Below are 18,865 nucleotides of genomic sequence, written 5' to 3'. Positions count from 1 at the left end.
TAAGACATGTGCAATACTAGCCCCTGAAATCCTTGTGGATGAAGGAATGACCCTGACATCTCACCCTACTAAAAAGGATGATTGAAAATTAACTATAGTTGGGGGATGAGTGCCATTTCCATTAGTGATATAGTCACTGACATGTTGCCACATGAAAAATACTCCTGCATATAATAATTGGTTATGTAACTTTTCTGCAAATATAAGTATTTTATAGACATCCAGTATTTGTAAACTGCATGCTCAGCCATTACTAAATATGATTCAAATTAAGTGCATTTATTTTCAATGTATTTCTTCCAGAAAAAAAGTTACAAATCCTTTCCTTGGATTCACCATACTATCATACATGTTAAGACATCATGGCAAATTTAATGGATATACAATCCTCCATATTCTCCATATTCAGCTTTTATCATTACTTGTTTTCAATATTCCACAGTAAGCATTAACTAGTGATTGACTTTTTGCTACTGTGCGTGTATTAGCCAGTGTTCTCTAGAGTCACAGAACTTAAGGGTAGTCTCTATATAGTTGGAGAATTTGTTGAAGACTTACAAGTCTGTAGTACAACTTCACAACAACAGTCAGCAGCAGCTGTGAATGGAAGTCCAAGGATCTAGCAGTTACTCAGTCCCACAAGGCAAGCAGACAAAGAAGAGAGAATCAGTCTTCTTCCAATGCCCTTATATAGGTCTCCAGCAAAAGGTGAGACCCAAATTAAATGTGTGTGCCACCATGCATGGATCTGGGAAGTGCTTTGTGCCATATAACCTTGAACTCAGAGATCACTCTGTCTTTATCTTCAGGGATTCCTAGAGACTATGCCTCAAGATCTCTCATCCAAGATCCAGGTCAGAGTTCATTCCAGATACAGCCGCATTGATAACCAGGAATAGCCACTATAGTGCAGTAGAAAAATGTTTTGAGTTTTGATTTGTATTGTTTTTATTGTTTTTATGTAGTATTTTATTAACTAGAATTGCATCTTAGAATTATGAGAGGATGAATTGTGACCAATTGAGCAAAATAGTTAAGGACACATTGGTCATTATGCAGATTCCAACAGAGCAAAATCCAAGTAGAATTCCCTGGCCATGCAGAGCATGCAGAGAATTGCCTACTCTTTGAGAGAATAGTATAGGTATGAGATGGCCAACATGAATCAACAACTGGACATAATCCAGAATCACCAAGAAGACAAGAATATTTAAGTCAACTGAAACTCAAGGACCATGCTATATCCTGGGGATCTAGAGTGAGTAAATAGGGAAAAGAAAACTGAGAATCAGCATTCACTTTTTTGCATGGAGACTGTGCTGTGAAGAGTTGCCTCAATCCCTTGGCACCAGGATGAAAAGCACCCTTGAAATGTGAGACAAAATAAACCTTTATCATAGCACCAAGGAGGGAACTTATTCAGTGACATGAAGGGAGGTAGTCAGCCCTCAGAAGAGTCTCACACACCCATATGGAGAGATATTCTTTGTAAACTTTCTGGCTGAAAACTTTCTGGTGCCTTTACTTTGCCAGTGCTCAGAATAGATTTGATGTAATACTCTGCTACTCCATTTCTTTTTCCTCATACTTCCACAATCCATGGAAAAGTGCATGGATGATTTCAGACAATTGCAGTGACTGCATAATCAAAGAGAAGCTGGAAACATCCCAGATGTCCCTCAAAAGAAGAATGGATAGAGAAAATGGAATTTATACAATTGACTACTCAGCCATTAAAAATAATGATTTCATGAAATTCACAGGCAAATGGATGGAACTTGAAAATATCATCCTAAGTTAACTTTTAGGGGGGACATATTATAAAAGTAGAACTGTCACATTCCTGCACTTGTGCCTCTGCCCTGCTGGGCAATGGCCAACCTGTTTTTATGTCATGGAGATTCTGACTCTGAATTCCACAATCTCTCCACACAGCTCACTAGACTCCCTCTGGAAGGTCACTACCATACCAACACTGTGTTTCAAGTGCCCCATGGCCTTTGTAGTGCACATCTGGCAAACCCAGGATTTGCCGCCATACCTTCATCTCTTAAATCCAGACAAGCAGTTGTATTAAGGAAAATACAATACAAACTTAGTTCAAAAAATGGTAACTCAAAAAATAGGCACAGGAACCTAATCTTGTAAGCCTTATTAGAATCTGATCCCTCTGGTGGTGGAACGATCTGCCATGATACTAGGAAATACTGGTAGCTACATCTTACCTCTCTGCTCTCCCAGTTCCAAAACCAGTACCTCTATCTTGCTTCCTTTCTTCCCCAGTCCAAAACAGAAGTCTCAGCTACTTGCCCAGTGATTGGCTCTACTATTCATTAGAGGGATGGATCACAAGAACAGCATGAGGCCCAGCTACACTTCCCCCATTCTATTCTTTTTTTCCTACATTCTTTGTTTGTATTACAAATGATTTCCCCTTTCCCTGTCCCCCATTCCTATTAGTCCCACAAGCCCTTTTCCCTCTGCCCATTCCACAATCAACCCCACTCCCACTTCTTTGTTATGGTAATCCCCTATTTGTTGCAATAAGCCTTTCCAGGACCAGGGCCCTCTCTTTCCTTCTTCTTGGGAATTATTTGATATATAAACTGTGTCTTGGGTATTCAGAGCTTCTGGGCTAATATCCACTTATCAGTGACTGCATTCCATGTTCTTTTGTGACTGGGTTACCTCACTTAGGATGATATTTTACAGTTCCAGTCACTTGCCTACGAATTTCATAAATTCATTGTTTTAATTGCTGAGTAGTATTCCATTGTGTAAAGGTACCACATTTTCTGTATCCATTGCTCCATTGAGGGACATCTGGGTTCTTTCTAACTTCTGGCTATTATAAATAAGGCTGCTATGAACATAGTGGAGCACATGTCCTTATTGCATACTGGGGAATCCTTTGGGTATATGCCCAGATGTGGTATAACAGGGTCCTCCTTAAGTGTCATGCCCAGTTTTCTGAGGAACCACCAGACAGATTTCCAGAGTGGTTGTACCAAGTTGCATTCCCACCAGCAGAGGAGGAGTGTTCTTTTTTTCCATATCATAGCAAACATCTGCTGTCTCCTGAGTTTTTAATCTTAGCCATTCTGACTGGAGTGAGGTAAAATCTCAGAGATGTTTTTATTTGCATTTCCCTAGTGAATAATGATGTTGAACATATCTTAAGGTGCTTCTCAGCGATTCAAAATTCTTCAGGTGAAACTTCTTTTTTAGCTCTGTATCCCATTTATTAATAGAGTTATTTGGTTTTCTGGAATTGACCTTCTTGAGTTTTTTTTAAATCTTGGATATTAGCCTTCTATAGGATGTAGAGTTGGTGAAGATCTTTTCCCAATTTGTTCCTTGCTGTTGACAATGCCGTACCTTACAGAAACTAGGTAAATTTATAAGGTCCCATTTGTCAATTCTTAATCTTAGAACATAAGCTACTGATGTTCTGTTCAGGAAATTTTCCCCTGTGCCCATATGCACAAGGCTCTTCCCCAGTTTCTTTTCTATTAATTTCAGTGTGTTTTATGTGGAGGCCCTTGATCCACTTGAAATGAGCTTAGTCTAAGGAGATAAAAATGGATCAATTTGCATTCTTCTGCATGCTGACTTCCAGTTGAACCAACACCATTAGTTGAAAAGGCTGTCTTTTTTCCACTGGATGGTTTTAGCACCTTTGTCAAAGATCAAGTAACCATAGGTATATGGATTCATTTCTGGATCTTCAAGTCTATTCCATTGATCTACCTGCCTGTCACTGTACAAATGCCATGCAATTTTTAACACTATTGCTCTGTAGTACTATTTGAGGTCTGGGATACTGATTTTCTCAAAAGTTCTTTTACTGTTGAGAATAGTTTTAGCTATCCTGGGTTGTTTGTTATTCCAGATGAATTTGAGAATTGCTCTTTCTAACCCTGTGAAAAACTGGGTTGGGATTTTGATAGGGACTGTGTTGAATCTGTAGATTGTTTTTGGCAAAATGGCCATTTTAACTATATTAATATTCCCAATCAATAAGCATGAAAGATTTACCCTTTTTCTTAGGTCTTCATGGTCATTTTATTAGATGCTGAAAAAGCATCTAAAAATTCAGCATCCTTTCATGGTAAAAGTCTTGGAAAAAATAAGAATTCAAAGTACATACCTAAACATAGTAAAAGCACTATACAGCAAACCAGTAGCCAACATCTAACTAAATGGAGAGAAAATTGAAACAATCCCACTAAAATCAGGGACTGCCTGATTTTTAAAAAAATGATTTTTTAAAAAATCATATCTTTTCAATATAGTACTTGAAGTTCTAGCTAGAGCAATTCGGCAACATAAGGAGGTCAATGGGATACAAATTGGAAAGGAAGAAGTCAAACTATCACTATTTGCAGATGATATAATATTATACTTAAGTGAACCATAAAACTCCACAAGAGATCACCTACAGCTGATAAACAACTTCAGCAAAGTGGCTGGTTATATAATCAGCTCAAGCAAATCAGTAGCCTTTTTATACTCAAAAGATACACAGTCTTAGAAAGAAGTTAGGGAAATGACCCCCTTCACAATAGCCACAAACAAGAAAAAGTATCTTGGTGTGACTCTAACCAAACAAGTGAAAGATCTGTATTACAAGAACTTCAGGTCTCTGAAGAAGGAAATTGAAGAAGACCTCAGAAAATTTCTATGCTAATAAAAACTAAAACCGTCTCTCTATATAGAGCACAACTATTACTATTTTGTAATTTATAAGGTATAAACAAGCCTAATACCCAGTCCATTAATTTTGTCATTAAGATAGAACATTTTCATCTACCCTAATGTAAAAGATGTATCATTAGACTCCTGACTCATGCCCTGGTTTAAGATTATAAACCATTTGAAAACCATCCACTCAGAAAGAGGAACACTCCTCCACTGCTGGTGGGGTTGCAAGCTGGTACAACCACTCTGGAAATCAGTCTGGCAGTTCCTCAGAAAACTGGGCACTTCACTTCCGGAATATCCTGCTATACCACTCCTGGGCACATACCCAGAGGATTCCCCAGCATGTAATAAGGATACGTGCTCCATTATGTTCATAGCTGCCCTATTTATAATAGCCAGAAGCTGGAAAGAACCCAGGTATCTCTCAACAGAAGAATGGATGCAAAAAATGTGGTATATATACACAATGGAGTAATATTCAGCCATTAGAAACAATGAATTCATGAAATTCTTAGACAAAGGATGGAGTTGGAGAACATCATACTAAGTGAGGTAACCCAGTCTCAAAAGAACAATCGTGGTATGCACTCACTAATAAGTGGATATTAGCCTAGAAAACTGGAATACCCAAAACATAATCCACCCATCAAATGAGGTACAAGAAGAATGGAGGAGTGGCCCCTGGTTCTGGAAAGACTCAGTGTAGCAGTATAGGGCAAAACCAGAACAGGGAAGTGGGAAGAGGTGATTGGGAGAACAGGATTAGGGAAGAGGGCTTATGTGACTTTTGGTGAGTGGGTGGGCCTGAAAAGGGGAAATCATTTGAAATGTAAATAAAAAATAAATCGAATAAAAACAAATAAAAAATAAAAATAAAAAAAGAAAAGAAAACCAGCCACTTAAATGTATATCATCTTTCTCAGTGCTAAACAGCTTGGGTTATGTATGAGAGTACCAGTAGTCAAGCCTTCAGAAATCTAAGAACTACAAATATTAACTGAAAATAGATAAAATGCCTACCAGAGCTTCAAACTACAGTCAATTTATAAAGACTCCTGATCACCTGGAAAATTCCTTACTTCAAAATATTGGAGCATCTGTCTTTGGCCTTCTAGCCAGGATCATCTGACACACCTTAGAGATATAGGAATATCTAAACAGTCCCATAACCCCTAACAAAATAGAAGGGATCATAGAAAGTTTTGCAAACCAAAAAAAAAAAAAAAAAAAAAAAAAAAAAAGCACAAGGCCAGATGGTTTTAGTGAAGAATTCTACCAGACCTTCAAAGAAGACCTAACACCAATACTCTTAAAACTATTCTACAAAATAGAAACAGAAGGAACACTGCCCAACTCATTCTAAGAGGCCACAATTATACTGATTCCAAAAACCACACAAAGATCCAACAAAGAAAGGGAACTTCAGACCAATTTCCCTTATGAAAATAGGTGCAAAAATACTCAATAAAATTCTTGCCAGCCAAATCAAAGCACACATCAAAACCATCATTCACCATGTTTAAGTAGATTTCATCCCAGGGATGCAGGAATGTTTCAATATACAGAAATCCAACAATGCAATCCACTACATAAACAAACTCAAAGAAAAAATAAAACCACATGGTCATTTCATTAGATGCTGAAAAAGCATTTGACAAAATTCAGCATCCTTTCATGCTAAAAAGTCTTGGAAAGAACAAGAATGCAAGGTCCATACTTAAACATAGTGAAAGCATAGTACATCAAACTGGTAGCCAACATCAAACTAAATAGAGAGAAACTTGAAGTAATCCCACTAAAATCAGGGACTAGACAAAGCTGTCCCCTCTCTCCATATCTTTCCAATATAGTAATTGAGCTACTAACTAGAGCAATTAGACAACATAAGGAGGTCAAATAGATACAAATTGGAAAGAAAGAATTCAAATTATCACTGTTTGCAGATGATAAGATAGTATACTTAAATGATCCCAAAAAAACTCCAGCAGAGAACTCCTACAGCTGATAAACAACTTCAGCAAAGTTGCTAGTTATAAAATCAAAACTAGCAAATCAGTAGCCTTCCTATACTCAAAAGATAAGCAGGCTGAGAATGAAATTAGGGAAATGACACCTTTCACAATAGCCACAAACAATATAAAGTATCATGGTTTGACTCTAACCAAACAAGTGAAAGATCTGTATGACAAGAACTTCAGGTCTCTGAAGAAGGAAATTGAAGAAGACCTCAGAAAATGAAAAAATCTTCCATGCTCATTGATTGTCAGGATAAATATAGTTAAAATGGCCATCTTGCCAAAAGCAATCTACAGATTCAACACAATCCCCATCAAAATCCCAACTCAGTTCTTCATAGACTTAGAAATAGCAATTTTCAAATTCATCTGTAATAACAAAAAACCTAAGATATATAAAACTACTCTCATCAGTAAAAGAAATTCTGAGAGAATCAGCATACCAGACCTCAAGCAATACTACAGAGTAATAGTGTTAGTAACTGCATGATATTTCTACAGTGACAGGCATGTAAATCAATAGAATAGGATTGAAGACCCAGAAATGAAACCACACACCTATGGTTACTTGCTCTTTGACAAAGGAGCTGAAAATATCCAGTGGAAAAAAGATAGCCTTTCAACAAATGGTGCTGGTTCAATTGGAGGTCAGCATGCACAAGATTGTGAATTGATCCATTCCTATCTCCTTGTATTAAGCTCAACTCCAAGTGGAACAAGGACCAGATACACAGAAACTAATAGAAAAGTATCTGGGGAAGATCCATAATGACATGGTTACAGGGGGGAAGTTCCTGAACAGAACACCAATAGCTTTTGCTCTAAGATCAAGAATTGACAAATGGGACCTCATAAAATTACAAAGTTTCTGTAAGGCAAAGGATACCATCAAAAGGACAAATTGGCAACCAACAAATTGGGAAAAGATCTTCACCAACCCTACATCTGACAGAGGGCTAATATCCAATATATACAAAGAACTCAAGAAGGTAGACCCCAGAAAACCAAATAACCTTATTAAAAATGGGGTACAGAGCTAAACAAGGAATTTTCACCTGAAGAACTTTGAATGGCTGAGAAACACCTTAAGAAATATTCAGTATCATTAGTCACCAGGGAAATGCAAATCAAAACAACCCTGGGATTTGACCTCACACCAGTCAGAATGGCTAAAGTTAAAAATTCAGGAGACAGAAGCTGTTGGTGTGGATGTGGAGAAAGAGGAACACTCCTCCACTACTGGTGGGATTGCAAGCTGATACAACCACTCTGGAAATCAGTCTGGTTGTTCCTCAGAAAACTGGGCAAGAAACTTCTCTAGGTCCCTGCTATATTACTCCTGGGCATATACCCAGTGGATTACCCAGCATGTAATAAGGATACATATTCCAGTATGTTCATAGAAGTACTATTCACAATAGCCAGAAGCTTGAAAGAACCTAGATGTCCCTCAATGGAGGAATGGATATAAAAATTGTGGTATATATACACAATGGAGTACTAATCAGCCATTAGAAACAATGAATTTATGAAATTCTTAGACAAATGGATGGAGCTAGAGAACATCATCCTAAGTAAGGTAACCCAGTCTCAAAAGAACACTTTTGGTATGCAGTCACTGACAAGATATTAGCCTAGAAGCTTGCAATACCCAAGTATCAATCCACATATCAAATCATGTCTAAAAAGAAGGAAAAACTGGCCCTTGGTTCTGGAAAGGCTCAGTGTAGCAGTATAGGGGAATACCTGAAAAGGCAACTGTGAAGGGGTGGATGGGGAAACTGGGGGAGGGAAGAGGGCTTATGGGACTTGCAGCGAAGGAGGATCAAGGAAAGGGGAAATTATTTGAAAAGTAAATTAAGAACGAAAAATAGTAGTAGCCTATTTTGTGTTTGCAGTACCAAGCTGTCCTAAACCTGTACTTGTGTCCTTTCTTTGGACAGTATTGTCTGTAGTTGAAAAGAGGCAATTCTTGCCTAGTGCCTGTCTTGCTCCAACTGGAGGATTACATAGATGCCCAGTTTCTTCTTTGAATCCAAGACAGGGAAACCTGTCAAGAGCAGAGTAGTCTCAAGAACAATTGATGAAATAAAATTACATGTCACATTCTGTGGATTTGTGAAAACCAACTCTCCATGTAAAGTAATCTGGACTGTTGTTATTTAACTACTTTCAAGTATTTCTAATTAAAATATTGAAAACACCCAATAATAAATTCATGGACATGAATTTGCTATTTGGTCTTAAACTGACAGGCTTAAACATCTCATATCAGATTAAAATAAGTTATAAAAGGACCTGGTCTAATTCCTGTACTTACAACATTTTGCATCAATAGAAGAAATTTATACCAATGAAACCCTTGATTTCACATTAAAATAAATTATGTCCCATTTAATAAATTATGACTTCACCTTAATAACAACTTAGAAAAGTTCTACCAAATGAAAGTATGGCTATGCAATCAATTCTAGCTATTTTTCCCTGTTTCATTATAACCACTTTTACATCCTGTTAATAACCCTCTCCAGCCCCAAAAGCCCAGACTGATTTGATGATTCTTCATAACTTCTTCAAACTGAGAATGGACATTGAAATATTTTTAAGGGGGAGGAAGCTAGGGAAAATAGAGTTGGTTGGCCTTAAGAAGCCTCATCAATGATTTATTTGTCTCTGATATCTGTTTCTTGACTGTATCTGGCTGAAATTTCAAGACTTCTAGAGTTCAGGAGGAAATTCATCAAAGATGTATATTCTGTAATATACAAATCTCAAAAAAATTAGTATCATCAAGATAAATGTTTTGTTTGATTCTCTGGAATCTAGATCTTCAAAGGGTTTCCCTCTATCAAATCTGATCCATAAAACTCTGGATGGTGTAAATACCTTAATCACCTTTTCCAAAAACACAAAGACAAAGTCTTTTTCCCAAATCAGCATATCCTTGACTAAGTAACTAGAAAAATCTTCATTTTGACCTCTCTCCCAGAGGAATAAGATACCCACAAAACTCAACATCAATCCCATTTTGAAAATTAAAACAAATGAAGTAAATTAAGACACTTCATGTCCTTATACTAGGCCTTTCCTATCTTGCTAAGCAAGAAGACACTCAAGATTCCCATGGAGCCCATGTTAACAGAATACAAGCTTCCTGTGGCTGGTTATACAATCTATACCATCTTTCCACTTGGATTTCTGCCCATATCCACAGACATATTTTATTACTATTTGTATAATATCTGTCTGTTGAACACTCTACCTGGAACCACAGACATAGACAATCACTGCACTTCGTAGTCTGGAGTCAGTGAATGATATTCCCTATCCTACTTCAAATTAAAATTAAATTCCAAAACAAATGAAGTAAATGAAAATACTGTATGTGCCTATACTTAGGCTTTTCCTATGTTGACAAAAGGATATAAACCCCAGTATTCCCATGGACCCCATGTTAGATAGAATATGAGTATCCTGCTAGGCAAGGAAAGCAAACTTATAGCATCTTTTGGTTTGGCAGTCTGCCTGAGCAGCCAACTTGTTCTACCATCTATATGTTTGGCTCTCTGCCTGGAGCTACAGACATTTATTTTATTAATACCTGTTCACTCTCATCTCTACTTGAAGACAGTAACTAATGTTTCCTATTCTACTTCAAACCAACACAATCCTAAACAAGTGAAGCAAACTAAAATAATGTATGTGCCTATACTTAGGACTTTCCTGTGTTGCTAAGAAAATATAAAACCCAATATCCCCATGGAGCCCTCGATAGACAGAAGATGAGTATCCTGTGAGGCAAGTAAAGCAAACTTATAGCATCTTATGGTTCAGCTCTCTGCCTAGGGCTGCCAGAATTCCCCACAGCCTGGGACCTCAGAGTCTGATTTCTATGTTTCAATTCTCATGTGACTCATCTCAGTGATATCCAGCTACTCACTTTAAAAAAGATGAAAGGAAATAAAATAAAACTGTAACTCTCAGGCTAATAATCTTAAATTTCTAGTGGATGCATGTCCAGTCAGCATGTTGGTTTGCCATCAGTTGGGGGATTTAGGAGGAGCAACAATATGATCCACCCAGTACTCCCAGAGCTCCCAGGGACAAAAACATTAACCAGAGAGTGCACATGATGGTACCCATGGCTCTGAATGCATAGACAGCAGAGGTTGACCTTGATGAACATCAAAGGGAGGAGAGGCCTATGGTCCTGGAAAGTCTCAATGCATCAGTGTAGGGGAATACCAGGACAGGGAAGCAGGAGAAGGTTGGTTGGGAAACAGGTGGAGGACAGATGGGTTATGAGACTTTCTGGAAGGGGGGAACCAGGACAGGGGACAACATTTGAAATGTAAATAAGGAATATATCTAATAAAATAAAATAAATTAAAATAAAATGATGTAGAACCATCACATTTATGTGGTTGTGCCATTGCTTCGGTGGCCTGGCCATGCACTAGTGAGCAGTGGCCAACCTGTTTTTATCTCATGGAGATTCTGACTCTGAATTCCACAATCTCTCCCCCAACTCACTAGATTCTCTCTGGCAGGTCACTACCATACCAATGCTGTGCTTCAAATGCCCTATGGCATTTGTGTTACACATCTGGCAAACCCACGATTTGCCACCATACCTTCCTCTCTTAAACCCAGGCAAGCAGTTGTATGAAGGAAAATATAACAGAAACTTAGTTCAAAAACAATGGTAGCTAAAAATGTGGGCACAAGAACTAAAATCAAATTTACTAAGCCTTATTAAAATCTGATACCTCTATTTGCTGAAGGATCTGACATGATACTAGGAAATGCTGGCACCTACATCTCACCCCTCTGCTATCCCAATTCCAAAAGAAAGTTATTCTATCCTGTTTCCTTTCTTCCCCTGTCCAACCCAGAAGTCTCGCCTACTTGCCCAGTGATTGGTTCCTTTACTCATTAGGGGATTGGATCACAAGAATAGCACCCAGCCCCTCTATGGCAGTAACCTAGTCACTAAAGAACACACATGGTATGCACTCACTGATAAGTGGATATTAGCCCAAAAGCTCAGAATACCTAAGAGTATATGAAGCTCAAGAAGAAGGATAACTTGAGTGTGGATGCTTCATTGCTTCTTAACATGGGGAACAAAATAGTCACAGGAGGAAATATTTAGTCGAAGTGTCAAACAAAGACTAAAGGAAAGGCCACACAGATTGTTCCACCTAGAAATCAATTCCATGTACAGTCATCAAACTGGCATGCTATTGTGGATACCAGGTAGTATTTGCTCATGGGAGCCTGACATGGCTATCTCCTGAGAGGCTCTGCCAAAGTCTGACAAATACAGAGGCAGATGATAGAAACTAACCATTGGAATGAGCATGGAGGTCCCTGATTGAGGAGTTGGAGAAGAGACAGAAGGAGCTGAGAGAGTTTGAAACCCCATGGGGGGAGAAATAGTGTCAAGTGACCAGACCACCCAGGAGTTCCGTGGAATGGACCACCAATCATGGAGTACACATGCAGGGACCCTACCTCCAGCCTTGTATGTGACAGAGGATGATCTTGTTGGACATCAGTGGGAGGAGCAACCTTTGCTCCTACAGGGGTTCGATCCTTCCCATCCTACCCCAGTGTAGGATGGGAAGGTAGGAGTGGGTGCACGAGTTGAGAAGCACCTTCACAGAGGCAGGGGGAGAGGTGATGGGGTAGGGTGTTTCCAAAGGGGAGACCTGGAAAACAGATAACATTCGAAATGTAAATAAAGTAAATATCTAATAAAAGAAAAAAAAAACAGAATTCTCACCATGCACAAGGAAAAGAACTAATCCTGTTTGTGTGTGTGTGTGTGTGTGTGTGTGTGTGTGTTTGCATATCCACAGTACTGAGATTGAGGGATGATCATGCACTTATCACATACAGTTATTTTTTCTAATAACTCTGTCATAGTCTGAATGCTAGATATAATATATCCTTAACTAAATTTTTATTATGAAGCAGTGCAATCAATCCTACACATGTCACTTTTTAACTAAAGGATCTAAATCATTCAGGTTCTGCAGGCCTCAGTCATAGTTTTATTTTAAAAAATAAGGAAAGGCAGAATAATTGTTTCTGGAGATAACTAGCTGAATTAGCAAATAATCTTCACATCTACCAGATGTGGTATGTTGTCAGCTTTGAAAAAATATGTGGTTATTCATATTATTATTTCCTGTAATACTGCAAAATCCTCAATTGATTATAAAAGACTACTATTGCTTCTATATTAAATTTATGCTTCTGGAAACAATAGGCAAGTGTATATGTGAAATAAAAGCATGAATGAAAAAATATCATGCCAGCATAACAAAATTTCCTTCAACTGACAAATTCTGGGTGGAGTAAAGAGATATTTCTGAAAAATCCAAAATACCTCAAAATGGAGATTCTTGTAACTTTGCTATGCAGTGGATGGACCTGCTGTTGAGCTTTGAGTGTGTAACAGAGGTGTAGTATGTGGTCTCTCACAGCATCTGTGAAGTTGACCAAGGTGTTATCGTAGGGAATCAGTCTTGCAGTTATTGCAAATTAGCAAACTGAAACTCAATCAATTGAATTGTGTTGTGTGTGGAGAAAGCCTGTGTGAATAAAATGGGAAGGTCAGCCAGAGACGAACCAAGCAATCAGGAATCAGCAATCAGTGCTGTTGCTATGCATACAGCAATGTCTATGGAAGGTTATCACCTTCCATACATGGTGATGTACCAGCTGGCAGACAGAACGAGCTGCTCTCTGTTCATGGTATATGAAAGCATTTTCACACACTGATGTGATAATATTTTGGAATCAAATCCTGAATTTATAACCTGGCCATTCAATTTCACATCCTGTACACTGAGAAAAAAGATATTAGAAGTTTCATTTTAGATATGAAAACAGAAATGTCCTGTGGTATAGAAGTAATTGCCTCTGTGGATATCACCAGTGTCAGTCAGAGCACAAGTCTTATCATTTGAAAGGTTTCTATACACAAGCACTCAAGCCACAAATATTACATTATGTATTTCTTTGTGTTGTGAATAGAGCTGTAGGGGTAGGGTTTAGGTAGATTATTTATTTATTTGTAATGCAGATAAGTTATTAAGAATCTTTCTCTAAATTTCTTGAGCTCTTTTCTTATTCTTAAAATATAATATTTCACATGTGGCACATGGCAACAACTCTCCAATCCAGGATCATAGTTGGATATCCTTGACTAAATTGTCTTGCCTGAGGCCACGGGCCACTACTGTTCAGGGACAAAGAAAAAAAAAAACCTAAAATGTCAGGTAGACTAATTTTGGACATTTAACCAAGACACTGGTCACAACAGCTGAAAGATTCATTTAATACTCTGTAAGTTGCTATTCATATGTGCACTCAACATACCATGTTTCTCAGAAAGGATATCACTCATGCTACACATCTAGGAACTGTCTAAAACACATGAAAGAGATACTTGGGGAAGCAACCAGTGACTTGCTTCCTTCCCTTTCTAGTCTTTCTAGTCTGTGGTCCTAGGAAACTCCTCAGTACTTCTGACAGTTTCAACATTTGCAAATGGACATAGTGGTACACAATAGGTATGTTGTGTGTACAAAGCTTAGAGTTGTCCCTAGCATATTTTTGTCTGGAAGTATTTACATAGTCAGTGACTATTTATTTTAATTAAATTTGTATTGTTATTTTTAAAGTATTGGTTTATTTTATTTTTTGAAAATGTCATTCATGAATACAATGTACTTGGATAGCATCTACCCCCTATACTACTTCTAGCTCTTTGTGGTGTGTGTATGGGTTATAGGTATGCACATTTTTATACATATGTACAGGTACATGTGAACAAGTATCTGTGTACATGTGGAAGCTAGACGTCAGTTGTAGAATTAAATATTTAATAAATACACCACAAAAACAGGTTCTCTACACACATTAATGGTTTCTGTTTCTGAATAAAAGAAACACATGCAGCATTTATATTGTAATATACTTTAAGCAACACAATATCTAGGCCACTGCCTAACCTCCACTACTTCTCACTGATAATTGTAATTTTCTACTTACTAAATTCTGTGTTCTATCTTGAATAGTCTAGACACAAAGGACTGCCCAACTGGGCTGCACTCTAGGCCTTGTGCCCCTGGCTCCCTTCCATTGTAGCCATGCCTGTCTCTCCTGCACTCTTCTCATGCATGGCCTTTCTCCTCTCTTCCACACTCTCCCAGCATGTGGATCTCCTTTCTCCTCCAGGTCCAAAGCCCTTTGAATTATAAATGACCTGCCTCTGTCTGTCCTCTCCAGCAATTAGCAGTTGGCATCTTTTATTTACAAATCACAAACATCTGGGAGCAGGTTTGCAGAAGCTATGTGCAGGTACATGTAAGCAGATTTTTGGGGGCACATAATCAGCCTTCATAATACAAGAAGCTATACAATCCCATACCAGTTTTTCACTTCTGAATTTTCTCCTCTAGCAAGCGGTTCCATCTTTACCTTGATGTCAAAGACAGCTTTAAAAGAAGAAGAAACACTGGCTTTCTCTATTCTTTTTATTTTCCTATCAAAAGAAAAGTAGGCAATTCTTTTTTTTAATTGAATATAATCTTCATTTACTTTTCAAATGCTAAAACATTTCCCGGTTTCCCCCCACCCTGAAAACCCTCAACCTCTCCTTCTACCCCTGCCTCCAAGTATATGCCCCTCCACTTCACCCACTCCCATCTCCCCTCCCCTCAATTTCTCTTTGTTGGGGTACCTATTGAGCAGCCACAGGACCAAGGACCTCTCCTCACACTGATCCCTGACAAGGCATTCCTTTGACTAGGCAATTTCTTATTTGCATAACAAACAAGAACCAGCATGATCTTTGTAAAGAAGAAAGTAAAAAGCAACCAATTAAGTATAGAGATTCATTTTAACACAAGTAAAAGGGTGATAAGAAACACTCAAAAATGATTAAAACCTCATAGCAGGTGGTTCAACCTGCTGGTGGTTTAATGTTCAATTCTGACAGGCATTTGTGATGCCTCTTTTCAGACTCAGTCCTCAGATGTAAGATCTTCTTTTATAGGAAAATTAAGTGGTGTTTAATTCACATTAATGCTGCAGTGAACATTCAGTTCCTCTATATCACAATTGGTTCTGTGATATTTGTAAACTACCTATGTTCCTGAAAGCACATTTAGGGAAGATAAAACATCTAGTGGTGCTCTGATGTATGCCATGGGTTCTGTAAATGGCATTCTAATTTTTCACATAGGCCAAAAATAAAATATCTCTGTTATGCTCTTTCCAATTGTAGCCAAAATGCATCCAATCCAAGTCTCTGCTAAAGAGGTGTCTTAGCACTGAATGTCTCAATAATCTAAATTTAACCTTCTTTCCATCCTCCTGAAATTTATGTTTTGCAGGGCAGATAATTCTGGCTTATTTTCCTTCAAAGATCATTTGCCTGTAACTCAGATACTTATCATGGATACCAACCAATCAAACGCAGAAGCTGCTTGGAGAATTGGCCCCTTGCGTTGCTATGGTGACAGTGAGTACAACACCCCTCCCCTCCATCACTCGTTGAATTGCAGAAGCACAAAATATTTTGGTCCTGGTATTCCTTTTTCTTTCAGTGTCCTCCCTGTCATGAAAGTTACCTACAAGACAATTGTTTTTTCTTACCACATTAAAAATAAATGAGCCATGTTCATGAACTCTCTGCTTTACAGGACACTTCTGGAATGCTGTCTCGTTTTCTACGGAAGCTTCTTATCTCCAGTTTCCTACCTTCCTTGTGGAATTCAGCGCTGACATATCTTTTCTTTCTTTCTTTCTTTTTTTTAAACCACTGCTTTATCTGGAGTATTTCTAGAAAACCTTGGCACTAAAAAACTTCCTCCGACTTGAAATGAGCTGTAAGTGCCTTCATTTATGAGTTCAATGTCAGCGGTTCACAAAGCAGGGTTCTACTTTATCTATGTCACCAGCCATTAGTACATGTTTTCAGTGTCAAGCTAATATCAGAATACAGAACATAGCGGAAAAATATACGGATACCTGGGAGAAACAGCTTTCTTCTCTTAAAAGCCATCACATTCACCTGTGATTTTTCATGGAGCCAGTGGAATAAGTGCAGTTACCTGTATTAACTGTTCCCCAGGATAAATTTATTTACTAAGTCACAAATATATTCATTTAAGGGTCATTTGGACTGTGTTAACAATTAACAGGAACTTTAGGGTGTGTGTATCCATGTGTGTATATGTGTCTTTGTTTATGGAGTGATATATCATTATCATTACTTACAATTACCAGTGAAGGATGATTATACAACAATAAACAAGTATCAAGGGGAGAAAAAGTGAGTCCTTTTAAGGCAGTGAAAAGTACTGCTGCATACACACATGAATGAGCACTTCTGAACACATTCTGTCCATGAATGGACACACACAAACACACAGATAAACAAACAAATGTAAACAGTGCACAATTTGTTTGTGCTTTGTGGCAGTGCACTATTCCCTGTGTGTTGTACATTATTTTAATTTATTTCCATTCTAAATGTTGCCACACTTCCCGGTCCCCAATCCAAGAGTTCTTTACCACCTTCCCCTTCCCTATTGCCTCAGAGAGGGTGCTCTCTCCCCAACTGAGCCAACCTTACCTCACCCTGCACATCCTCCCTTCCAGGAATATCAAGTCTCTACAGCATTTGTCATATCCTTTCCCACTGAGGCCAGACAAGGCAGTCCTCTGCTACATATGTGCTGGGGAACATGGACCAGCCCATCTATGTTCTTGAGTTGGTGGCTTAGTCTCTGGGAGCTCCTAGCGGTCCATGTTCATTGATACTATCAGTCTTACTATGGGGTTGCCATCCCCTTAAGCTCCTTCAATACTTCCCGTGACTCTTCTACTGGAGTCCAGACCTTAGCCAATGGTTGACTGGATATAGCTGAATCTGTCTCAGTCAGCTACTGGTAGAGCCTCACAGAGGACAGTCATGCTAATTTCCTGTCTCCAAGCACAACATGGCATCAGTAATAGTGTCAGGATATGGTACTCACCCATGCAATGGATTACAAGGTGGGCCAGTTGCTGGATAGTCTTTCCTTCAATCTCTGCTCCATTTTTGTCCTTGTATTTCTTTAAGACAGGAACAATTTGGGGTCAAAATTTTTGAAGGTAGGTTGGTGACCCCATCCCTCCACTGGGGGACACTACTGATGATCTTTTCAGATTCTATACACTGTTGGGCATTTTGGCTAAGGTCATCCCCATTGATTCCTGGGAGCTTCTCACATTCCAGGTGTCTGAGACATTTTAGATGTTCCCCCACCCTACTCCCACCCTCTGAAGCTGTATATTCATTGTTCTAGCCATCTGAGTTTCCCTTATGTCTCCCCTCATATCTGATCCTACCTGCCTAATCCCTCCCCCCCCAGGTCCCTCCCTTAAAGATGGAGTTTTTATGTTAAAGAGTTTATAACAGGAAATCCTACAGACCAGATACTTGGAAAGGAATTGACCTTTAACAGATTTAGTGAGTCAGAATAAATATAGTCCAATCTCGAGAACACTCTTAGCTATCGAAGAAACACTGTTCAAGCTTGATATATCTTAATTGTTAGACAGAGTCTCAGGTTTAAAAATAAATAGTAGGTAGAGAAAAATACACAGCACTTGTCCCTTTTGAGATGTGCAGTCCTGGTTTTTCCAGAACAATGTGTATACAAACACAGGGCTGGGCTGGGCTTGTAATAAGTAACTGTTTCTCTACAGATTGCAAACCCCAGGATTTGCTATACCCAAGCACAGTGCTATTAGCTAGGTCTGTACGAAATAAAAATTCTTCTACAGCCATTGTTTCCAACCTCCTTAATGCTGTGATGCTTTAATACATTTACTCATGTTATGGTGACCCCTAATTATAAAATTATTTTAGTTGCTCCTTTAAAACTGAAACTTTGCTACTGTTATGAATCATAATATAAGTATCTGATATGCAGTGAAACTAATATGTGACCCTTGTGAAAGGTTCATTCTACTGCAAAAAGGCCTTGACCTGCAGGTTGAGAACCACTCTCCGACAGTATAGTGACTAGTTGGAGAGACAGAAACAGTCAAATCATATGGTTCAGGGGATGAATCGT

The 18,865-nt window shown here is 38.4% G+C and overlaps 1 pseudogene; it reads left to right on the top strand.

The window, feature by feature from the left end:
- The window catches only part of LOC127697734 (contactin-associated protein like 5-1-like), a 508,343-nt pseudogene that overhangs the window by 469,839 nt on the left and 19,639 nt on the right, over window positions 1-18,865 (top strand).

Source organism: Apodemus sylvaticus, chromosome 12 (assembly GCF_947179515.1).
Source record: "Apodemus sylvaticus chromosome 12, mApoSyl1.1, whole genome shotgun sequence".
Taxonomy (NCBI): domain Eukaryota; kingdom Metazoa; phylum Chordata; class Mammalia; order Rodentia; family Muridae; genus Apodemus; species Apodemus sylvaticus.
The sequence above is the reverse complement of the archived record's forward strand: the minus strand, read 5'-3'. Positions and strand labels throughout refer to the sequence as shown.